Source organism: Canis lupus, chromosome 23 (genome assembly GCF_011100685.1).
Source record: "Canis lupus familiaris isolate Mischka breed German Shepherd chromosome 23, alternate assembly UU_Cfam_GSD_1.0, whole genome shotgun sequence".
Lineage (NCBI taxonomy): Eukaryota > Metazoa > Chordata > Mammalia > Carnivora > Canidae > Canis > Canis lupus.
The window spans coordinates 30,614,847-30,641,471 of record NC_049244.1 but is presented as its reverse complement, the minus strand read 5'-3'; the positions used below and the strand labels follow the sequence as shown (position 1 = coordinate 30,641,471).

Here is a 26,625-nt window from a genome sequence, read left to right as displayed (position 1 = left end):
GGGAAGTACATTGCAGTACAAGCCTCTCTTAAAAAATTAGAAAAATCTCAAATACAGAAGCTAACCACACACTTATAGGAGCTGGAGAAAGAACAGAAAATAAAGCCTAAACCAAGCAGGAGAAGAGAAATAATAAACAGAGCAGAACTCAATGAAACAGAAATCGGAAGAACAGTAGAACAGAAGAACAGATCAACAAAACTAGTGGCTGGTTCTTTAAAAGAATTAGTAAGATCGATAAACCCCTAGCCAGATATATCAAAAAGGAAAAAAAAAAGGACACAAATTAATAAAATCATGAATGAAAGAGATCACAACCAACACCAAGGGAATATAAACAATTATCAAAACATTATGAGCAACCATATGCCAACAAATTAGGTAATCTGGAAGAAAGGGATTCATTCCTGGAAACTTATAAACTACCAAAACTGAAACAGGAAGAAATAGAAAATCTGAACAGATCCATAACCAAAAGGAAATTGAAGCAGTAATAAAAAAATGTTCGAACAGAGTCCAGGGCCAGATGGCTTCCCAGGGGAATTCTACCAAACATTTAACGAAAAAATAATACCTATGGTACTGAAGTGGTTCCAAAAAATAGAAATGGAAGGAAAATTTCCAAACTTGTTCTATGAGGCCAGCATTACCTAGATCCCAAAACCAGACAAAGACCTCACCAAAAAGGAGAATTACAGACCAACATCCCAGGAGATCACATATGCCAAAATACTCACCAAGATACTAGCCAATAGTATCCAAAAGTACATTTAAAAGATTATTCACCACGGCCCAGTGAAATTTATTTCTGAGTTGCAAGGGTGGTTCAAATTTGCAAATCAACCAATGTGATACATCACAATAATAAGAGAAAGGACAAGAGCTATATGATCCTCTCAATTGATACAGAAAAAGCATTTGACAAAGTTACAGTATCCTTTCTCTATGAAAACTCTCCACAGTATAGGGACAGAAGGAACATACCTCAATATCATAAAAGCCATTTACAAAAAGCCCACAGCAAAAATCATTCTCAATGGGGGAAAACTGAGAACTTTTCCTCTAAGATCAGGAACATGACAAGGATATCCACTCTCACCACAGTTCAGCATAGTACTAGAAGTCCTAGTCTCACCAATCAGATAACAAAAAGAAATCAAAGGCATTCACTTTGGTAAAGAAGAAGTCAAACTCTCACTTTGCAGGTGATATGACACTTTATGTGAAAAACCCTAAAGATTCCAACCCAAAATTGCTAGAACTCATACAGCAATTCAGCAACATGGCAGGATATGAAATCAATGCACAGAAATCAGTGGCATTTCTATACACTAACAATGAGACTGAAGAAAGAGAAATTAAGGAATTGCTCCCATTACAAGTGTACCAAAAATCATAAGATACCTAGGAACAAACCTAAGCAAAGAGGCAAAGGATCTATACTCAGAAAACTATGGAACACTTATAAAAGAAATTGCAGACATAAAGAGATGGAAAAACATTCCATGCTCATGGATTAGAAGATTAAATATTGTGAAAATATCTATGCTACCCAGAGCAATCTACACATTCAATGCAATCCTTATCAAAATACCATGGACATTTTTCACAGAGTTGGAACAAATAATCTTCAAATTTCTACAGAACCAGAAAGACCCTGAATAGCCACAGGAATGTTGAAAAGAAAACCAAAGCTGGTAGCACCACAATGCCTAACTTCAAGCTATATTACAAAGCTGTTATCATCAAGACACCATGGTACTGGCACAAGAACAGACACATAGATCAATGGAACAGAATAAAGAACCCAGAAAATAGACCCTCAACTCTATGGTCAACTAATATTCCCAAAGCAAGAAATAATATCTAGTGGAAAATAAAATAGTCTCTTCAATAAATGGTGATGGAAAAAATGGACAGCCACATATAGAAGAATGAAACTAGATCATTTTCTTATACCATACAGAAAGATAAACTCAAAATGGATAAAAGACATAAATGTAGATTATTCACCATGACCAAGTGGGATTTATCCCCTGGATGCAAGGTTGGTTCAACACTTGTAAAGCAATCAATGTGATTGATCATATCAGCAAGAGAAAAAACAAGAACCATATGATCCTCTCAATAGATGCAGAGAAAGCATTTGACAAAATCCAGCATCCATTCCTGATCAAAACTCTTCAGAGTGTAGGGATAGAGGGAACATTCCTCAGCATCTTAAAAGCCATCTACGAAAAGCCCACAGAAAATTATCATTCTCAATGGGGAAACACTGGGAGCCTTTCCCCTAAGATCAGGAACATAACAGGGATGTCCACTCTCCCCACTGCTATTCAACATAGTACTAGAAGTCCTAGCCTCAGCAATCAGGCAACAACAACAAAAAATAAATAAAAGGCATTCAAACTGGCAAAGAAAAAAAACAAAAAACAAAAAACAAATTGGCAAAGAAGTCACACTCTCCCTCTTCACAGATGACATGATACTGTACATAGAAACCCCAAAAGACTCCACCCCAAAATTGCTAGAACCCATACAGCAATTTGGCAGTGTGGCAGGATACAAAAATCAATGCCCAGAAGTCAGTGGCATTTCTATACACTAACAATGAGACTGAAGAAAGAGAAATTAAGGAGTCAATCCTATTTACATTTGCACCCAAAAATATAAGATACCTAGGAAGAAACCTAACCAAAGAGGTAAAGGATCTATACCCTAAAAACTACAGAACACTTCTGAAAGAAATTGAGGGAGACACAAAGAGATGGAAAAATATTCCATGCTCCTGGATTGGAAGAATTAATATTGTGAAAATGTCAATGCTACCCAGGTCAATTTACACATTCAATGCAATCTCTATCAAAATACCATGGACTTTCTTCAGAGAGTTGGAACAAACCATCTTAAGATTTGTGTGGAATCAGAAAAGACTCCGAATAGCCAGGGCAATATTAAAAAAGAAAACCATAGCTGGGGGCATCACAATGCCAGATTTCAGGTTGCACTACAAAGCTGTGGTCATCAAGACAGTGTGGTACTGGCACAAAAACAGAAACATAGATCAATGGAACAGAATAGAGAATCCAGAAGTGGACCCTCAACTTCATGGTCAACTAATATTAGACAAAGCGGAAAGACTATCCACTGGAAAAAGGACAGTCTCTTCAATAAATGGTGCTGGGAAAATTGGACAGTCACATGCAGAAGAATGAAACTGGACCATTCTCTTACACCATACACAAAGATAGACTCAAAATGGATGAAAGATCTACATGTGAGACAAGATCCCATCAAAATCCTAGAGAAGAACACAGGCAACACCCTTTTTGAACTTGGCCACAGTAACTTCTTGCAAGATACATCCATGAAGGCAAGATAAACAAAAGCAAAAATGAATTATTGGAACTTCATCAAGATAAGAAGCTTCTGCACAGCAAAAGAAACAGTCAACAAAACTAAAAGACAACCTACAGAATGGGAGAAGATATTTGCAAGTGACATATCAGATAAAGGGCTAGTATCCAAGTTCTATAAAGAACTTATTAAACTGAACAGCAAAGACAATCCAATCATGAAATGGGCAGAAGACATGAACAGAAATTTCTCCGAAGACGACATACACATGGCCAACACGCACATGAGAAAATGCTCTGCATCACTTGCCATCAGGGAAATACAAATCCAAACCACAATGAGATACCACCTCACACCAGTGAGAATGGGGAAAATTAACAAGGCAGGAAACAACAAATGTTGGAGAGGATGTGGAGAAAGGGGAACCCTCTTGAACTGTTGGTGGGAATGTGAACTGGTACAGCCACACTAGAAAACTGTGTGGAGGTTCCTCAAAGAGTTAAAAATAGATCTGCCCTATGACTCAGCAATTGCACTGCTGGGGATTTACCCCAAAGATACAGATGCAGTGAAATGGCAGGACACCTGCACCCTAATGTTTCTAGCAGCAATGGCCACAATAGTCAAACTGTGGAAGGAGCCTCGGTGTCCACTGAAAGATGAATGGATAAAGAAGATGTGGTTTATGTATACAATGGAATATTACTCAGCCATTACAAACGACAAATACCCACCATTTGCTTTGATGTGGATGGAACTGGAGGGTATTATGCTGAGTGAAATAAGTCAATCAGAGAAAGATAATTATCATATGGTTTCATTCATATGTGGAATATAAGCAGCAGCACAGAGGATCATAGGGTGAGGGAAAACTGGAAAGTCATCAGAGAGGGAGAGTAATCCTGAGAAATACTTAACTACAAGAAACAAACTGAGGGTTGATGGAGGCGAAGTGGTTAGGGGAAAGGGGCAATTTGGTGATGGGCATTAAGGAGACCATGTAATGTGATGAGTACTGGGTGTTATACACAACTGATAAATCACTGCACACTACATCTGAAACTATGTAGGTACTTTATATTGGCAAACTGAATTTAAATTAAAAAAAAAGAAAGAAAAAAGAAAAGGTCAGCAGGAGACAGTAATCACAGACACTAGCCCTGTGATAGCATCTCTCATGGCTACTTATTTACTGATTTAATTCTCCTGACCCTTATTCTTGACACACTCAGTTCTGCTGGAAGAGGGACAAAGTTCTCTCATTTTCTTCCGCACATGCTGCATGCACTTGAGCTTAGGAAGGGGAGGCTTGGGGATCCCCGGGTGGTGCAGCGGTTTGGCGCCTGCCTGCCTTTGGCCCAGGGCGTGATCCTGGAGACCCAGGATTGAATCCCACGTCGGGCTCCTGGTGCATGGAGCCTGCTTCTCCCTCTGCCTGTGTCTCTGCCTCTCCCTCCCTCTCTCTCTCTCTGTGTGACTATCATAAATAAATAAAAATTTAAAATAAAAAAAAGAAAGGGGAGGCTTGCCAAAGTATCCACTTTGTCATGCATGGCTGAATTATGGGCAATTTTTCTCCTACTGACTCTCAGGCATTTTTAAATTATCTATGAAAAATAGGGGAACCCGGGTGCCTCAGTCAGTTAAGCACTCAACTTGATCTCAGCTCAGGTCTTGAATTAGGGCTGTGAGTTTAAGTCCCATGTTGAGCTCTATGCTGGGCGCAGAGCATACTTTTGTGATATTAAAAAATCTACAAGTCTGTTTCCTTAGGCCAACCTACTTCACACCTAAACAATCTCTAAGATACATGGAGGTACAACAGAAATAAGTGTGGAGGGCAGAACTGAGTTTTGTGTGTTTTTATTTTAATTTCTAAAGGGAGTTGACAAGACTCACAGGATTATTAAGAGGATTAAAGGACAAAATCTTTTTGAAAATGACTACTCACATACCTGGCATATGGTATGTTAGGATTTGCTTCCAAAAGATGGGTTTAGTGTGCAATCTGAAAAGACTGAACATTCAAAAGGCCGATGTCACTGTCTTCAGTGCCAGCACCAACCAGCCTTCCAACAAACTAATATTCCCCAGGAATGGGCTAATCATTTATCCAAGAACAAAGAAAGGACCTCATTCATCTGGCTTACACATGCTTACAGAAAGATATATTCAATGGCAGCATATTGGCCTCATTCTAACTGATCCTCAGATCCGACAATAATGGGTGCTTACCATATTCTTTAATGCAGAAAAAAAGTACAATCTAAAGTAGTTGTGTCTTAGGCACCATCCAGAAGGATTTGTTGTCCTTGTTTTGTGAAGTACTCTTATTTAAAATGCTATTACCTTGCAAGGTTCTCAAGCCCAGGCTCATGATCACATGTTCTAAAATGGATCTAATCTTCTCTTCCTAAGTGAGAAAAGTACGTTAAGCAGAGTAAGAACTTGAAACTGAATAAGAGTTTATCTAAAATAAGACTCAGGCATGACTTTGCTAAAATAACTACAGAGTACTTTTTTTTAAAAGATAGAAATAGATACAATAAAGGTAATTCATCTTCTGTTATTTTTCAACCACCCTTCCAAATATTATAATCAAATAGAAATTTGTCCAAATAGTAAATTACATAGCCATACCTAACTAAAGGGGGCAAGGCAGTACCAGTCTAACATATGGTTAGAAGGCACCAAGCTAGATATTTCTTGTGAACATCATTAATTGCTATCTCAAGTGACAATATAATCTAAAAACTTTGCAAAGTTCTTTCACACTCATTATTTTGTTTGATTTCTAATCTGCCCTTACAGTTTGGGTTCTATTGACATCCTATTTTACAAATGAATTAACAAAGCTCAGAAAGGTGAAGTGACTTGCTTAAATCACATAAATAGTAAGTCAAACAGTTTTTGGAACTCCAAATCCTTATCTTTTAGTTCGAAAGTTACTGAGGTATAATCCTTGCACCCATTCCAATTGACTATTTATCTGAACTATTCATTAAATACATTATCTCACATTGCTCAAACCTTCATGTATATTGTACATGTACTATAATTCTAATTATGTATTTATTGAGAACACATCATAAAGTTCTTTGCATTCTCCATACATCTTAGCCACCTGAGAATCATAAAAGGCAATACATTTGTAAGTGTGTTGGTTGACTTGTAACACACCTACAGAATCACTACTTTCTGAACACCCAGGCTTTGAGATGCTGAAGATAAAGACGCCAACTAGATAAACTTACTACTCTCCTGTTAGGGAGAACTTAAGGCTACTCCATTTGAAGCTGTCCAGCAGATGCCACCTGCCTTTATAGGTACATTTCACAGGTCTGTCACATGTGCTTCGCTTTTTCTGTATACACTACTGATAATGCATCATTCTTACAACAGCCTCCACAGATTCACACAGACTCCTATTTGCCTTTGTTTTGACACTCAAAGTTTCTCTTTGTTAATTACTAAAAGTCATTTTGCCATCATAGTGTCATTTCTGTGGATCCCCATAGGCATAATTTGTTCTGAAAACACTGGAATGAATCAGTTCTCTTGCATATAGGGCAAGACTGGGAGTTTCAAAAAACAAAGTGCTTGATTAACACTTAAGTCTGAGTAAAAAGCCGGTGATGATGGTATAAGCTATTCCTCAATAGCTTGTCTAATTTGGCTAAATATAACCATAAGTTGAACTTGCCCAGGACATGCTACTTAACTTTCCTCAACTTTCTCACTGGTAAAAGTGAAGTAATAATGGTACCTACCTTCATAGGGTTGTTGTAGGAATTAAATAAGATAATGCAAAAAAAAAAAAAAAAATTAGAAAATGCTTAATACATGGTAGACACTCATTAAATTTTACTTATTACTAAAACTTTGCCAAATACTTCCACTTGAGTCAGCTGAGCTCAGATATTTACATATCATATGTAATTTCCTTACATATAATGAAATTTAGGGCTGAAAGGGACTTTGGAATCTACCTGCTCCAGAGAAATTTGAGAGATTTGCCTGGGATCAATTTTTTATGACAGAGCCAAGATAAGATCTGGTCTCCTGACTACAATTTTGTTTTGTAGGAACATCTTGTTTAGAAGGGTGTTTGACACAATAAAGACGCTGTATACCTGATTCTACACAAATCAAAGTTGATTTACTTTCATTAGTTTTCATTTCTTCTGAATATCCATCCTTTTAAGTAGATAGAACACAACCATCATCACTGTTAAATTCTGTCCTGAGTACAAAAAGAAACAAGCCCAAATATTAAATAAAAGCTCTTCGCAGCCTAGAGGTAGGACTCCAGTCTGAAAATAGTTCTATTTTGCTCACCAGTCTAATGATATTGTCAGTTGTTTTTTAATTAAGTCGTCCTTAACTGCTACACTGCAGGAATTTTAAGAGCTAACAGAAATGCTTGTTGTGTTTCAATGTTCTTTATAGTGAAATACTTTGAACTAGTTCTCTTTTAAAAGGCTTAGATAAGGGCATTTTAGAAAACAGCCTAAAAGTGTTTTTCCACGTAATGAGAGTCTAGAAATTCCTGCAAGTTTCCAGGCCCTCCAGGCCCTGAAAGTTAAATTCTCATTCCTCCAAAGTAAGTCACTGAGTTTCTTTGTCTGTGAACTAGAAATCATGACCCTTGTAGCCCAGAGGAGATATAGAGGAGTCTTGTGACAAAGGCACTACCCAAATGGATGGTGGCAATTTCCAAAAACAATTGTAAAGGTGGATGTCTTTTAAATTTTTTTTCTTTTCTGAATCAAATCAGTATTCGATGTAGAGTAGATATGCCATCCTAGCTTCTCTTCTACCCCTATGAAGGTTCACTTGAGATACCTCTTGACCAAAATAGACAAACTGAATCAAAATCAGCATGTTGCCATTACCCTGGGAAACAAAAAAGAGATATTGTCTTCTTCTGGGAAAAGAGTCTGACTGAAACAGTTATGTGAATTCCCAGCAGACCAACTGTTTGCAGAAAAATATGCTATTGTAGTTCCTTAGCAACCAATGCTGTTCTTGAAAGGTACTGTGAATAGAAAACAAGTACCTTCTTCTGTCTCTTATATCTAAAGTATGACTTGAGACATATTAAAATGAATGCTCCCCTGGCATCTTGAAAGTATTCACTCAATTGGGAAAACCTGCCCATGGAGCTGAGAAGTCAGACACTGTTTTGTTAATGTAAATCTCTAACAACCAAATAAACACATTACAACTCGATCTGTGTACATCAACAGCAGATGCATACAATAGCATCTTGCCTATTCTTGTTGGCATCTACCATGACATTCAACTCCCCATTCTCTTACCCCCCTGCTCTACTTTGCCACTAGCTGTAAGACAATTGATTTGTGAGGCACCCAAGGTACAGAGAAGCTATAGAATTGTTAAATAAGCCTCTACTTAAAGTGAGATGATCACTGCAAAATTTAATGACAATCTGCAATTTAAAATTTTGAGAAACTGCTATAAAATTGTTCTACTGTTATTCAAACATAAACACAAAAGAAAGATCTGTCACTCAGATAACTTCATTAAATTAGCTCAAATTGTAAGACTAGTTTTGTTGTAGTGCAATAGGCTCGTTGTTAGTTTATTTATTTCTACTGCTTAAAATCCTAACGCAAATCATTCCCCCCATCTGCTAAATTACTATTAGACTGTTCTTAGAATATGTAATAAAATGACCCTACAAAGAACATCTATGCTTCATAGGTGTATTCTAAGTTGATTTCCATTTGGTTTTCCCAATATTTCTGCAGTAGACTTCGGAAAGTCTCCTCAGTAACCTAGTTCAGCTATAATAGTACCCATTTGATCATTTATCCAACAAGTATTTATGGAGTATCCTGGTGCCAGAACTGCATTAGGTGCTAGTTATGTGGACAAGACAAATATGTTTCCTGCTTTAGTCTTTTTTTTTTAATACTTTTTTTTTACGATTTACTTATTTATGATAGACATAGAGAGAGAGAGAGAGAGAGAGAGAGAGAGAGAGAGGCAGAGACACAGGAGGAGGGAGAAGCAGGCTCCATGCCCGGAGCCCGACGTGGGACTCCATTCAGGACGTGGGACTCAATCCGGGACTCCAGGATCACGCCCTGGGCCAAAGGCAGACACTAAACTGCTGAGCCACCCAGGGATCCCCTTCCTGCTTTAGTCTTAAGAGTCTCAAGAAGGCAACAGAAAATTAGCAGCTACATACAATGCAGCATGCCAAGTGTTAATGACAGGAAGATCAATGCTGAAAGGAGCACTTTGCAAACTACTCTTGTCTGGACCCAGAAGGGGCTCAGGAAAGACTTCCTAGAAGAAATGGTGATAAAACAGACAAGTTGAGGAAGCAGCAGAATCTAATTAAATAATCTAACCTTAAATTTAATGAATAATCTAACCTTACACCTAAAGGAACTAGGAAAAGAACAAACAAAGCCCAAGGCGAGTAGAAGGAAGGAAATAATAAAGATCAGAGCAGAAATAAATAACATATGAAGAAAAAAAAAATCAGTGAAACCATGAGCTGGTTCTTTGAAAAGATCCACAAAATTGATAAACCTTTAAGCCAGATTCATCAAGAAAAAAAGGGAAAGGACTCAAAATCATAAATGAGAGAGGAAAAATAACAATTGACACCACAGAAATACAAAGAGAATACAATGAAAAAGTATCTGACAACAAGTTGGACAACCTAGAAGGAATGGATAAATGCCTAGAAACATACAATCTTCCAAAACTGAATCAGGAAGAAATAGAAAATCTGAACAGACCAATTGAATTGGTGATCAGGATGCCCCACAAGGACTAGATAGATTCACAGATGAAATATACCAAACATTTAGATAAGAATTAATACCTATTCTCTGACTATTCAAGAAAAAAAAGGAAAACTTCCAAATACATTCTACAGGACCACCATTACTCTGATACCAAAATCAGACAAAGACATCACAAAAAAAGAAAACTACAGGCCAATATCCCTGATGAACATAGATGCAAAAAAAATCCTCAACAAAATATAAGATGACATTTATGACAATGCATCTGACAATATATTAAAAAGATTATTCACAACAATCAAGTGGAATTTACTCCAGAGATGCAAGAATCTTTCAATATTCACTAATCAATATGATATACCAATCGACAAAATGAAGGATAAAAATCATAGGATCATCTCAACAGATGCAGAAAAAGCACTTAATTCAACATCCATTCATGACAAAAACTATAAACAAAGTGGGGTTAGACTGAATATACCTCAACATATCCAGTGGGGGAAGGGCCCCGCGAGGAGCCGGGCTGAGGGGGGCTGCGAGAGCCTCCAGACGGGAAAGCACAGCTCCGGAGATGGGAACTTTAAAAATCCTCACTGGATTCTTCCCGGTGGGAAAGGTGCTCAGCAAGGAAATCCGGCAGAACCTCAGGAGGGGCAGTGGAGCCTCCAGGATCCCGGGGTCACTAGGAGAGGAAGTGCCCCCGGGGGAAAGGGCACCACAATACCCATCTCAGTAAAGGGCTGGAGTGCACACCCGGCCTCGGGAGAAGCTCAGGAGGCTCCAGGCGGAGGGGGTTGTGCCCTGCTGCCTTCAAAAGCCACGGCCAGGGAGCACGATTCCAGCAGCCCAGGGCCCCAGATCCCAGGGCGCCAAGTGGATACAACCCAGGATCCTGCGCTTTCCCCCGGACAGGAGGAATCACGGACAGTGAGGAAACTCCTGCCACCGGGCACCCCTGAGCTGTGCAGGTCAGCACCCCCCGCCCCGGGAGCATCCAGGACAGTGCGGACTGGGAGACTGTGGTAGTTACTAGGGGAGCTGACTCCAGAGCTGGGGAGCTAGCCACCACCATGGGTGTTGTTCCTCCTCGTCTCACCTTGTGCCTGGGAGAGGTGGGGCCGCCAGGGAACAGGGGCCTCACAGGGTAAACCGCTACCACTGAGCCCAGCACCCAGGGGCGAGGCAGGGCAGGGCAGCTCCCCAGGTGCACACACCTAACAGTCAGCACAGTGGACCCTCCCCCAGAAGACGAGCTGGAAGGACAGGGTAAGAGCAAGTTCCTGACCGAGCCACTCTGGGAAGCTCCAGGGGAAGTCAAGGGATATATAGCATACAAAACCAGAAGGTACTCCTTTTTTTTTTTTTTTTTGGCCCTTTTTCCAGTACAACTCATTTTTGGATCAGACTAAACATTTCCAATATTTTCTCTTTTCCCACCTTAACTACAATATTTTACCACCTCTTCATTTTTAAGTTTCTTCCTTTTTGACATTCATATGTCTACAATTACATGTCTTAGAGTTTTCACTTCTAGATTCCCTTCAACATATTTAATTTTGGGAGATACACGAGATATGTTTTCTCGTTTTGTGTTTTTCGTTTTCTCTGCCTCATTTTGTTCTAAAATGGCAGAAGTTAATACCTTCTAAAACATGACCAGCATGTACCCAGAACCAAGTGGTATACCGTGCTGCTTCATTCTGTGAGATTGTATTCTCTCCTCATTCCCATTCTGCCCCCCCTCTTTTATCTCATTTATCTTTTGGTGGTCAATGTTGGGGCTTTCTACAAGTATTGCTGGTTTATCTAAATTTGGGACTGAGCATCTTCTAACATACAGAACTTAATACAGTCAGAACCAATAGAATCACCCTCTAGGACCCCTCAGGTAGACCATATTCTCCCTCCACTACAACTTCGCCACCACCACCATCTCCTAGTAACCCCCACTTTTTCCTTCTTTTTTTTTTCCTCCTTACTTTTGTTTTCTTTTTTTCTTTCTTTGGAGTTCTTGGCCTTTTGTTTTTTATTATTTTGTTTTAAAATCTGTTTTTCACTTTAGTGGTCCTTTTGTTTTATCTTGTTCTGATCTTTGTTTTCATTTTCTGGACTCTGACCTCATCAGAATCATCTAGGGTGAAATTTACTTAGGTCATGGTTGATATTCTTCACTCAGCCCACTTATACAGGCACTCTGCACTGAGCAAAATGACTAGAAGGAAGAACTCACCACAAAAGAATTAGAAACAGTACACTCTGCCACAGAGTTACAAAACATGGATTACAATTTGATGTCAGAAAGCCAATTCAGAAGCACAATTATAAGGCTACTGGTGGCTCTGGAAAAAAGCATAAAGGATTCAAGAGACTTCATGACTGCAGAATTTAGATCTAATCAAGCCAAAATTAAAAATCAATTAAATGAGATGCAATCCAAACTGGAGGTCCTAACGATGAGTGTTAATGTTGTGGAAGAAAGATTGAGAGACAAAGAAGACAAGTTGATGGCAAGGAAGGAAGCTGAGGAAAAAAAAAGAAAAACAATTAAAAGACCATGAGGAAAGGTTAAGGGAAATACATGATAGCCTCAGAAGGAAGAACCTACATATAACTGGGGTTCCAGAGAGCGCCGAGAAGGCCAGAAAGCATAGTTGAACAAACCATAGCTGAGAACTTCCCTAATTTGGGGAGGGAAACAGGCATTCAGATCCAGGAGACAGAGAGGTCCCCCTCCCAAATCAATAAAAAACGTTCAACACCTCCACATTTAATAGTGAAACTTGCAAATTCCAAAGATAAAATCTTTAAACCAGCAAGAGACAAGAGACTCTTAACTTACATAGGGAGAAATATCAGATTAACAGCAGACCTTTCCACAGAGGTGTGGCAGGCCAGAAAGGGCTCACAGGATATATTCAGGATACTCAATGAGAAGAAAATGCAGCCAGGAATACTCTATCCAGCAAGCTTCTCATCAGAACAGAAGGAGAGATCAAGAGCTTCCAAAGTAGGCAGAAACTGAAAGAATATATGACACCAAACCAGCTCTGCAAGAAATATTAAGGGGGACCCTGAAAAAGAGGAGTCCCAAAGAAATGATCCACAAAAGCAGGGACTGAATAGATATTATGATGACACTAAACTCGTATCTTTTAATAGTTATTCTGAACGTGAATGGGCTAAATGATCCCATCAAAAGATGCAGGCTTTGGGGGAAAAAAAAAAAAAAAGATACAGGTTTTCAGACTGGATAAAAAACCAAGACCCATCTATTTGCTGTCTACAAGAGACTCATCTTAGACCTAAGGACACCTCCAGACTGAAAATGAAAGGTTGGAAACAACTTACCATTCAAATGGTCGTCAAAAAAAAAGCAGGGGCACCAATCCTCATATCAGATAAATTACAGTTTATCCCAAAGACTGTAGTAAGAGATGAAGAGGGACACTATATCATATTTAAAGGGTCTAGCCAACAAGACCTAACAATCATGAATATTTATGCCCCTAATGTGGGAGCTGCCAAGTATATCAATCAATTAATAGCCAAAGTAAAGACATACTTCGGTAAGAATACACTAATACTAGGAGACTTCAACGGGAATTTCTATAAATGACAGATCTTCTAAGTACATCACCAAAGAAACTTGGGCTTTAAATGATACACTGGACCAGATGGATTTCACAGATATTTACAGAACTTTACATCTGAACGCAACTGAATATACATTCTTCTCAAGTGCACATGGAACTTTCTCCAGAATAAACCACATACTGGGTCACAAATCAGGTTTCAACTGGTACCTAAAGATTGGGATTGTCCCCTGTGCATTTTCAGACCACAAAGCTTTGAAACTAGAACTCAGTCACAAGGAGAAATTTGGAAGAAATTCAAACACATGGAGGTTAAAGAGCATCCTACTAAAAGATGAATGGGTCAACCAGGAAATTGGAGAAGAATTAAAAAGATTCATGGAAACTAATGAGAATAAAGATACAACCATTCAAAATCTTTGGGATTCAGCAAAAGCAGTCCTAAGAGGGAAATATGTCACAATACAAGCATCCCTCAAAAACCTCACACCTAAAGGAAATGGAGAAAGAATAGCAAATAAAACCTACACCAAACAGAAGAGAGATAATAAAGATTTGAGCATAACTCAATGAGATAGAGACCAGAAGAACTGGAGAACAGATCAACAAAACCAGGAGTTAGTTCTTTGAAAAAAATTAATAAGATAAACCATTAGCCAGCCTTATTAAACAGAAAAAAGACTCAAATTCATAAAATCATGAATGAAAGGAGAGATCACAACCAATACCAAGGAAATATAAACAATTTTAAAAACATATGAGCAGCTATACACTAATAAATTAGGCAATCTAGAAGAAATGGATGCATTTCTGGAAAACCACAAACTACCAAAACTGGAACAGGAAGAAATAGAAAACCTGAACAGGCCAATAACCAGGGAGGAAATTGAAGCAGTCATCAAAAACCTCCTAAGACACAAAAGCCCAGGGTCAGATGGCTTCCCAGGGGAATTCTATCAAATGTTTAAAGAAAAAATAATACCTATTCTACTAAAGCTGTTCCAAAGGATAGAAAGGGATGGAGTACTTCCAAACTCATTTTATGAAGCCAGCATCACCTTAATTCCAAAACTAGACAAAGACCCCACCAAAAAAGAGAATTCAAGACCAATATCCCTGATGAACAGGGATGCAAAAATTCTCAACAAGATACTAGTCAATAGGATACAACAGTACATTAAGAAGATTATTCACCATGACCAAGTGGGATTTATCCCCGGGATGCAAGGGTGGTTCAACACTCATAAAACAATCAATATAATAGGTCACATCAACAAGAGAAAAAACAAGAACCATATGATCCTCTCAATAGATGCAGAGAAAGCATTTGACAAAATCCAGCATCCATTCCTGATCAAAACTCTGAATTCAGAGTGTAGGGATGAGGGAACATTCCTCAGCATCTTAAAGGCATCTATGGAAAGCCCACAGAAAATATCATTCTCAATGGGGAAAAACTGAGAGCCTTTCCCCTAGGTCAGGAACACGACAGGGATGTCCACTCTCACCACCGCTATTCAACATAGTATTAGAAGTCCTAGCCCTCAGCAATCAGACAACAAAAAGAAATAAAAGGCATCCAAACTGGCAAAGAAGAAGTCACACTTTCCCTATTCACAGATGACATGATACTGTACATAGAAAACAGAAAAGACTCCACCTCAAAATTGCTAGAACTCATACAGCAATTTGGCAGTGTGGCAGGATACAAAATCAATGCCCAGAAGTCAGTGGCATTTCTATACACTAACAATGAGAGTGAAGAAAGAGAAATTAAGGAGTCAATCCCATTTACATTTGCACCCAAAAGCATAAGATACCTAGGAAGAAACCTAACCAAAGAGGTAAAGGATCTATACCCTAATAACTAGAGAACACTTCTGAAAGAAATTGAGGAAGACACAAAGAGATGGAAAAATATTCCATGCTCCTGGATTGGAAGAATTAATATTGTGAAAATGTCAATGCTACCCAGGTCAATTTACACATTCAATGCAATCTCTATCAAAATACCATGTATTTTCTTTGAGTATTGGAACAAATCATCTTTAGATTTGTGTGGAATCAGAGTGGCTGCACCAGTTCACATTCCCACCAACAGTGCAAGAGGGTTCTCCTTTCTCCACATCCTCTCCAACATTTGTTGTTGCCTTGTTAATTTTCCCCCATTCTCACTGGTGTGAGGTAGTATCTCATTGTGGTTTTGATTTGTATTTCCCTGATGGCCAGTGATGCGGAGCATTTTCTCATGTGCTTATTGGCCATGTCTATGTCTTCCTCTGTGAGATTTCTGTTCATGTCTTTTGCCCATTTCATGATTGGATTGTTTGTTTCTTTGCTGTTCAGTTTAATAAGTTCTTATAGATCTCGGATACTTAGCCCTTTATCTGATAGGTCATTTGCAAATATCTTCTCCCATTCTGTAGGTTGTCTTTTAGTTTTGTTGACTGTTTCTTTTGCTGTGCAAAAGCTTCTTATCTTGATGAAGTCCCAATAATTCATTTTTGCTTTTGTTTCTCTTGCCTTCATGTATGTATCTTGCAAGAAGTTACTGTGGCCAAGTTCAAAAACTCAATCGGAGAAGGACAAACATTATATGGTCTCATTCATTTGGGGAATATAAAAAATAGTGAAAGGGAATAAAGGGGAAAGGAGAAAAAATGAGTGGGAAATATCAGAAAGGGAGACAGAACATGAGAGACTCTTAACTCTGGGAAACGAATTAGGGGTGGTAGAAGGGGAGGTGGGCGGGGGGTGGGGCTGACTGGGTGACGAGCACTGAGGGGGGCACCTGATGGGATGAGCACTGGGTGTTATGCTAGATGTTGGCAAATTGAACTCCAATTAAAAAAAAAAAAAGTAAAAAAGAGAAAAAAAAAAAAAAAAGATTTGTGTGGAATCAGAAAAGACCCCGAATAGACAGGGGAATATTGAAAAAGAAAACGAATGTCGGGGGCATGACAATGCCAGATTTCAAGTTGTACTACAAAGTTGTGATCATCAAGACAGTGTGGTACTGGCACAGAAACAGACACATAGATCAATGGAACAGAATAGAGAACTCAGAAATGGGCCTTCAACTCTATGGTCAATTAATATTTGACAAAGCAGGAAAGACTATCCACTGGAAAAAAGGACAGTCTCTTCAATAAATGGTGCTGGGAAAATTGGACAGTCACATGCAGAAGAATGGAACACAAAGATAAACTCAAAATGGGTGAAAGATCTAAATGTGAGACAAGATTCCATCAAAATCCTAGAGGAGAACACAGGCAACACCCTTTTTGGACTTGGCCACAGCAACTTCTTGCAAGATACATGAATGAAGGCAAGGGAAACAAAAGCAAAAATGAATTACTGGGACTCAATCAAGATAAAAAGCTTTTGCACAGCAAAAGAAACAGTCAACAAAACTAAAAGACAACCTACAGAATGGGAGAAGATATTTGCAAATGACCTATCAGATAAAGGGCTAGTATCCAAGATCTATAAAGAACTTATTAAACTCAACAGCAAAGAAATAAACAATCCAATCATGAAATGTGCAAAAGACATGAACAGACATTTCAGAGAGGAAGACACAGACATGGCCAACAAGCACATGAGAAAATGCTCCGCATCACTGGCCATCAGGGAAATACAAATCAAAACCACAATGAGATACCACCTCACACCAGTGAGAATGGTGAAAATTAACAAGACCGGAAACAACAAATGTTGGAGAGATGTGGAGAAAGGGGAACCTTCTTGCAATGGTGGTGGGAATGTGAACTGGTACAGCCACTCTGGAAAACTGTGTGGAGGTTCCTCAAAGAGTTAAAAATAGAGCTACCCTATAACCTAGCAATTGCACTACTGGGGATTTACACCAAAGATACAGATTCAGTGAAATGGCAAGATACCTGCACCCCAATGTTTATAGCAGCAGTGTCCACAATAGCCAAACTGTGGAAGGAGCCTTGGTGTCCATCGAAAGATGACTGGATAAAGAAAATGTTGTCTATGTATATAATGGAATATTACTCAGCCTTTAGAGATGACAAATACCCATCCGCTTCGACGTGGATGGAACTGGAGGGTATCATGCTGAATGAAGTAAGTCAATCAGAGAAGGACAATCGTTACATGGTTTCATTCATATGGGGAATATAAAAAATAGTGAAAGGGATTATAGGAGAAAGGAGAGAAAAGGAGTGGGAAAAATCAGAGAGGGTGACAGAACATGAGAGACTCCTAACTCTGGGGAATGAAGAAGGGGTAGTGGAAGGGAAGGTTGGCAGGGGCGATATGGTGACTGGGTGATGGGCACTGAGGGGGGCACTTGATGGGATGAGCATTGGCTGTTATACTGTATGTTGTCAAATGAAACTCCAAAAAAATAAATAAATAAAAAAAATCAGTTGTTGAAGACATGCAAAATGGGATAAATTTAAGGGAAAAACTTTATAACTTTGGAAATAATTTTAGACATACAAAAAGAATTGCAAAGATAGTACTGAGCACTGTATATTGTTTACATAGCTTCTCCTGGTGCTAACACCTAATATAATCATGGCACTGAACTATAATATAAAATTAATATTGGGACAATATTACTAACTAAACTACAATCTTATTTTAATTTCTCCATTTTTTTCCCCGCTAATATCCTTGAAAGTATTCAGGATGTGCCACCTTAAAATATGCCACTTTGGTATATTGATTATGTTGAGGTAAAGTCATTTGAGAAACAGATTCAGGAAGGGCTCTCTCTGATCTCCCCTTTCCTACATAACAACAGGCCATAAAACTTCCCGTAAGAAAGGTACCCTCCTTGTATACCAGGAAGTGAAGAACATCTTTATTACCAGATACTGACAATTGATGCTGGAATGGATTTATACAAATGAGCTTACTAAAATAACCCTTATCTTCCACTAGTTTCTTTCCCATCCCTATCTTCTCTAGTCATTTACTGCTTCCAGCCCAAACCCATCATTTCTTCACAAATATGTCTTTTTTTTTTTTTGGTCTAAAGGTATATTCTGTTCTGGTTACCTCTTTACTCTTGTGAAGGCTCCCATGTACATGCAAAAATTTAACAAAACTTGTATGCTTTTCTCCTGTTAATAGTTTTATATCACTGTAATTCTTAAGCTCTGTCAGAAAGACCAAGAGGATAAAGGAAAAGTCTTCCTTCTCTACATCCTTTTTCTGTTCCTAGCTTCAGTCCAGGGCCCCACATGACATTTGTCATGTCTCCTCAGCCTTTTCCAATCTATTATGGTTTCTTTATCTTTCCTTATCTTTGCTCTTTCACGATTTTCATACTTCTGAAGAGTAATGGTCAGGCATTTTGTAGAATTCTCCTTAATTTGGGGTTGTGGATTTGGGGGGAAGAATACCACAAAGGATTCTTCTCACTCCATCATACCAAAGTATACAAAACAGCAACACGGTTTACTACTGGTTGTATTAACCCTGATCACACAGTGAAGGTGGAATCTGCCATGTTTCTCTACTGTAAAGTCACTAATGTTCCCTTTCCATTCATGAGAAGTGAGTCACTTAGCCAAACCCACAGTCAAGGGGAAAGGTATTAAGCTTCACTTACTGGAAAAGAAGTCTCAAAGAATTTGTCAACATATGTTAAAATCACCACAATAATAACTAAGAGAGAAAGAAAGCACAAATGAGGGGAGGGGCAGAGGGAAAGAATCTCCAGCAGACTCCTGCCTGAGCACAGAACCAGACACAAGGCTCACTTCCACAATCTATGAGATCATAACTCATGAGATCACAACTTGAGCTGAAACCAAGAGTCAGATGCTTAACTGAATGAGCCACCCAGGGGCCCCTTACACAAAGTGCTTTTGTAACTTTAGTTTTGGTTCTCAGATGGATGATTTTGCCTCCAGGAAACATTTAGCAATATCAGGAGACATTTTTTTTTTTTTTGATGGAACAATTCTGGTTTATACAATTGAAGAAGTGAGGTGGTACTGGAATCTAGCAGATAGAGAGCAGAAATGCTGCTAAACATTCTACAATGCACAGGACAGCCTGCCTTCTCCGATAATAAAGAATTATTTAGCCCAAAGCATTTATTGTACTAAGGTTGAAAAACCCTGACCAACATTCAAAATAGCAGAAAATAGGAATCATTCCAATTTTATGATTTTCTTTCTTTCTTTCTTTTTTTTTTTTTTTTTACTATTAATATCTCAGTAAGCCAAGCACCAACTGTCAACTTCCATTCCAGGGTCATATCCACTAACCTTTTTTTTTTTTTCTAACCTTTATTTTTAATCATCAATAGTAGTCATGAAAATAAGACAGGATATTTTCACCATAATATTTTGGCCTTGATATTAATATCATCATCAGTAGCAGCAGCAGTGATTGATCAATTCTCACTATGAATAAAGAAAATAATATTTTCTTGGCATTGAGAGGATGACTATATAGGTTAGTCCCTGCCTCCCACCTCAGCCCAGCCATAGGCTCCAAAAGACCTTTAGCCAGCATGCTTAGCCCAGGTTAGTTATCTGTATATCAGTAGGCCATCCCATGGGCAGGTAGGGTCTGAAGTTGATTTTGTTACTCTTGCCCATGTGTATCTAATGTGACTAGAGTGAACCCCACAGCACCCAGCTACCTTGTTGCAGTTTTCTCTTACCAACACTGTCAGATATGTCCAGTTCCTATGAATGAACTTCAGCTCTAGATTCCTAAGTGGGTTCCAGTTCAACCCTGTAATTCAGGTCCTCATCTTTTCCCTCTGACTCTCAGCTTTCAGGGGGTGGACTCTGCTCCCAATATCCCAGTCACTGACTGTGGGCCTGTTTCAACCACAATGGCACTGCTGGTATCATAGCTTTGGAAGTAGCCTGACCATTAGAGAGGTCTGTGGCCTGCTTCCCTCAACAGCTTAGACTACCTGGCCTTACGTGGCCTTATCTCCTCCTCCCTTAAATGGTATAATTTCAACCTTTATTTGAGTAGCACCACCATGACTGGAAATGCTGGATCCTTTGAGTGAACCTTTATAATCAGTGCCTTTCCCTTAATCTACTATGGCAGGCACAGCCAATATTACTATTGAGGTAGAATTCAAAATGGCATATGCAAAATATTTTTGGCAGGGGGAGGGGAAGGCATACACAAATATTTCTAAAATTTTAATAGCACAACATGAAATGGTTGTAGAAGGTAAAATAATAAACTATGACAAGTTGATATCTCATTCTCAGTACCAGATTTCATTTGAATTTTCTGTCTCCTAATACTGTGATGTGTTTCTATCCTTCAAATGTGACTATGTCTCAAGACTTCTTATGTGCAGAAAATGCAGGAGGATAAATGAAAGGAATAAACTAAGATCAAAGCAATCAATTTTATACTTAATTCTAGTTGTGAGGATGTTTTAAAAAGATTCTTTACCATGTCTGAACTGTATCCTGCTCAGACTTTCCTCTCAAAAGCAAAAAACTTGTGAACTTACCAGTTAGTAAAGTACAAAACTGCCCAGTTGATAATATTCTTTCTACTCAATCTAGCCTCTGAATTATAAAATTCACAGATATTCTACCATTTACAGGATAATGTCTATTGATATGATTTTTCCAGTCACCAACAAATCATGAGGTAATATACATAGCTGATTGCATGCATTAAATCAGTATGGTTTAAGGCCAAGTCATGGTAAGCTGCACTTGCAGGGATCACAGGACATAACGGGAGAGACTCAGACGTGGTTAAATACACTTTACATGCATGAACTTAAACCCATAAAACTGTAAAATAGGTTTTGAAGAATATTTTATAAATATATGAAGAGACAGGATTTCTGGAATGGCTGAGTGAAAAACTCAGCAAATCTTTTCTCCAAAAAGCAGTAACCAATGTCAAAAATTTGTTGAAAACAATGAAATTCATTGAAATAAAGATCAGAATGTAAATAAATGAATCAAAAACTAAAAAGACAATAGAAAAGATCAATGAAAAGCTGATTTTTTTGAAAATATATACAAATTAGACAAACCTTCAGCTAGACTTAGATAAAAAGAAGAGTCAAATAAATAAATTCAGAAATGAAAGTGGACATGTTACAATGTATACCAGAGAAATACAAAGGATAAAAACCTTTATGGGTAATTATATACCAACAAATTAGATAACCTAGAAGAAATGGATAAATTCCTAGAAACATAAAACATACTAATACTGAATCACAAAGTAGAATATATGAACAGACTAATTTCTAATAAGGAGACTGAATCATTAATTGGAAATATCCCAACAAGCAAAAGTCCAGGACCAGATGGTTTGACTGGTGAGTTGTACCAAACATTTATAAAAAGAATTAATACCATTCTTCCCAAATTCTTCCAAAAAACAGAAGAGGAGGGAACATATCCGAAAGGCCACCATTACCCGGATACCAAAACCAAACAAGAAAACTTTAAGAAATTACAGGTCAATATCTCTGATGACTATAGATGCAAAAATATTCAATAAAATATTAGCAAACTAAATTTAACAATATATTTAAAGGACCATACATTGTGAACTAGTGGGATTTTTTTTCCAGGGATGCAAAGATGATGGCTCAGGATCTGCAAATCAAATCAATTTGATGTGCCACATTAACAAGAAAAAGGATAAAAATCACATGATCATCTCAGTAATAAACATTTACAAATTCAACGTTCATTCATGATAAAAACTCTCAACCAAGTGGATATAGAGAGAGTTTTTCTTCTAAGATTAGGAACAAGACAAGAATGCCCACACTCATTTTATCCAAGACAGTGCTGGAAGTCCTAGCCAGAGCAATTAGGCAAGAAAAAGAAAATAAGGCATTCAAGTTACAAAGAAAGAAGTAAAACTGTTTCCATTTGCAGATAACATTTTATATAGGGGAAACCTTAAAAACCCTACCAAAAAACTTTTATTTTTTTTAAAGATTTCATTTTATTATTATTTATTCATGAGAGACACAGAGAGAGAGAGAGAGAGAGAGAGAGAGAGAGAGAGGCAGAGACACAGGCAGAGGGAGAAGCAGGCTCTATGCAGGGAGCCCAATGCAGGACTTGATCCCGGTACTCCAGGATCACTCCCTGGTCGAAGGCAGGTGCTAAACTGCTGAGCCACCCAAGGATCCCCCAAAAAACTTTTAGAGCTAATAAACAAATTCAGTAAAGCTGCAAGATACAAAACCAATATATAAGATACATTTTTATACACTAATAATTATTAGAGAAATTAAAAAATAGTCCTATTTACAATTGCATGAAAAAAAAGAAAATACCTAAGAATAAATTTAACTAAGGAGGTGAAAGATGTGTACGCTGAAAATTATAAGACACTGAAAACACAAATAAATGGAAAGATAGTTCAAGCTCATGGACTGGAACAATTAATGTTAACATGTCCATACTTATCCAAAGCAATCTATAGATTCAATGTAATCCCTATCAAAATTCTAATGGCATTTGTCACAGAACTAGAACATACTAAAGTTTGTATGGAAGCACAAAAAAACCCCAAAGCAATCTCGAAAAAGAATAACAAAGCTGGAGGCATCACACTCCCGATCTCAAACTGTATTATAAACCTAGAGTAATAAATAAATAAATAAATAAATAAATAAATAAATAAATAAATAAATAAATAAATAAATAAAATAAAATAAAATAAAATAAAATAAAATAAACCTAGAGTGATCAGAACAGTATGGTATTGGCATATATACACACACACACACACAACAATGGAGTAAAATAGCACCTCCCAAATCCTTCTCTAAACTCCATGCCTATATGGTCAATTAATTCATGACTAAGGAACCAAGAATATACAATGGGGAAAGGACAGTCTCTTTAATCAGTGGTATTGGGAAAACCGGACAGCCATATGCAATGCAAAAGAATGAAAATGGACCACCATCTTGCACCATATGTAAAAATCAACTCAAAATGCAAAATAGATCAGTGACTTAAATCTAAGACCTGAAATCACAAAACTTCTGGAAGACAACACAGAGGGTAAAGCTCCATAGACACTTGGCTTGGCAATTTTTTTTTTTTTTGGTTTGTTTTTTTGTTTTGCTTTTTTTGGATTTGACACCAAAAGCAAAGCAACAGAAGCATTAAAAAAAAAAAAAAAAAAAAAAAAGAACAAAAACAAAACAAAACAAAACCAAGTGGGAGGGGTACCTGGGTGGCAAAATTGGTTAAACATCCAACTCTTGGTTTTAGCTCAGGTCCTGACCTCAGGGTTGTGAGATCAAGCCCAGTGTCAGGCTCCACACTCAGCATGGAATCTGTTTGAGATTCTCTCTCCCTTTCCTTCTCTCTCACTCATGTTCTCTCTCTCCCCCTCTAAAATAAATAAATAAATCTTTAGGGGGGAAAAAAAGTGAGACTGTACCTAACAAAAAAATTTCTGCAAAGCAAAGGAAGCCATCCACAAAATGAACAGATGACCTACAAAATGGGAGAAAATATTTGCAAACCATATATTTGAAAAAGGGTTAATATCTAAAATACATAAAGTACTCATACCACAAAGGCAAAAAAACTCCAATTTAAAAATGGGTAGAGTATCTGAATAGACATTTTTCTAAAAGTGACACACAAGGTGGACCTGGATGGCTCAGTGGCTGAGTGTCTGCCTTCGGCTCAGTAATGATCCCAGAGTCCTGGGATCAAGCCTCGCATCAGGCTCCACAGGGATCCTGCTTCTCTCTCTGCCTATGTCTCTGCCTCTCTCTCTGTGCCTCTCATGAATAAATAAATAAAATCTAAAAGAAAGAAAGAAAGAAAATTGACACACAAACGGCCAGCAGGTATGTGGAAAGATGCTCAACATTGCTAATCATCAGGGAAATGCAAATTGAAACTACAATGAGCTATTACCTCACATTGTCAGAAAGGCTATTATCAAAAGACAAAAAATAAGTGAAGAAGATATGGAGAAAAGGGAACCTTTGTGCACTGTTGGTGGAAATGTAAATTTGTGTAGCCATTATGGAAAGCAGTATGTAGATTCTTAAAAAAAAAAAAAACTAAAAATATAACTACTACATAACCTAGCAATTCAAATTCTGAGTATGTATCTGAAGAAAATGAAAAAAAATTTGAAAAGATGTATACATCTCTATGTTCATTGTGGCATTGTTTATACTAGCTGATGGGGGTGCCTGGCTGACTCAGTCAGTAGAGCGTGCAACTCTTGATCTTGGGCTCATGAGTTTGAGCCCCATTGTTGGGTGTAGAGATTACTTTTTAATAAATAAATAAACAAATAAATAAATAAGTCAAGATATTAAAAAAATCTAAGTTTCCATCAATAGATGAATGAATAAAGATGTAGTGTGTGTATATATGTATATATATGTATGTGTATGTGTGTGTGTATATACATATATAATGTGTGTGTGTGTATATATATATGTGTGTGTGTGTGTGTATATATATATATATATATATATATATATATATATAAATGGAATATTGAACCATAAAAAAAGGGAAAGTTTGCTATTTGCAACAACATGGATGAACCCCAAGGGCATTTTGCTAAGTGAAATAAGTCAGAGGAAGACAAACACTGTAAAACCTCTCATATGCAAAATCTTAATCACAAACAAAACAAAAACCCTCATAGATACAGAGAACAGATTTGTGGTTACCAGAGACAGGAGTGGGAGGGAGTGGGGGATAGGTAAAATGAAATGAGTCAAGATGGTGAAAAGGTACACAATTCCAGTTATAAGATAAGTAAGTCCTGGGGATGTAACACATAGCATGGTGACTATAGTTAACAATACTGTACTGTATATTTGAAAGTAGCTAAGAGTAAATCTTAAAAGTTCTCATTACATGAAAAAAATATAACTATGTATCCTTATGAATGTTAACTAAACTTGTGGTAACCATTTCACAATACATTAAATCATTATGTTGTATAACCAAAACTAATACAATGTTACATGTCATTCATACTTCAACTACAAAAAGAAAAAAAACCCAGTCATTTAACCAATCTGGAAATTGATTGGAGGCATACAACCAACTGAATTAAAGTAAGAATAGTCACTCTGTTACATTTTAGCCAGAAACTCCTTCAATCCCTTGCCCCTCCTATCTCAGATCCATTACCTGGAAATTCTCCCCCAGACTCAGCAGATGGAGAACTCTGTGGGAACTGACAGTTATGCTGCTCTGCTGCAGGCGGGGGGCGGGGGGGGTCTTGACTATTTGGAGCAGAGCATAGAAAAATTCCTGCCTGTGTACTGTTGGAAGCAATTGATCTCAGTGGCAAACAATCAGGAATGGTTAACATCAGGAGTAGCCTGAGGTCTTGATACTGGTGGGAAAAGTATCAAAATGGCAGACCAGTCAGAAATGGAATAGGGGGATCTAGGGAAGGAAACAACCAGAGAGAGAGTGAGCCTAGCTAAGATTCTCCCTTATCTCTGGTGATCTGGATGCATGCTCAGCAGAGACCCGACAGAGCTCCAGTGACCTACTTGCTACTTGTCCTTGGCTGATTTTCCCCTAGTCACTATATGCAGCACACCAAATGATAACTAAACTCATTTATACTTACCCGGTATGATCACAAATCATACAAAATTACAGATCATCTATGTTGTCTCCTTTATTACATAGATGGGAAATCCAAAACCTCTGAGCAGTTTAATAGCAGGAGTTTCTAAAAAGTTAGTAGAAAATCAACAGAGGTTAGTATGACTCCTGGGGCTTTGCCAGAATTCATTTATCTATAAAAATCTGGCACAAAATTGAGAAACAGAAGCTGATAAGGTAGCACAAAAACTAAGAATGAAAACCAATTTGGACTATCTGTACCAAATATAAAAATTTTCTCTTATCTTTATC

General features: G+C 37.8%; 1 protein-coding gene across 21 annotated transcripts in view; it reads right to left on the bottom strand.

Annotated features, from left to right (window-relative positions):
- Positions 1 to 26,625, bottom strand: part of TMEM108 (transmembrane protein 108) — a 343,329-nt gene that overhangs the window by 208,817 nt on the left and 107,887 nt on the right. For 6 of the 21 annotated variants that reach the window (XM_038570882.1, XM_038570885.1, XM_038570883.1 and 3 more), the window contains one exon: positions 5,707 to 5,770. The exons of 8 other annotated variants lie outside the window; for them this stretch is intronic. The gene's annotated coding sequence lies outside the window, so the exon portion shown is untranslated. Of the gene's footprint in view, positions 1 to 5,592; positions 5,612 to 5,706; positions 5,771 to 25,884; positions 25,905 to 26,335; positions 26,441 to 26,625 lie in introns of those variants that run through there. 7 more of the 21 variants (XM_038570869.1, XM_038570876.1, XM_038570871.1 and 4 more) reach the window with 4 other exon arrangements.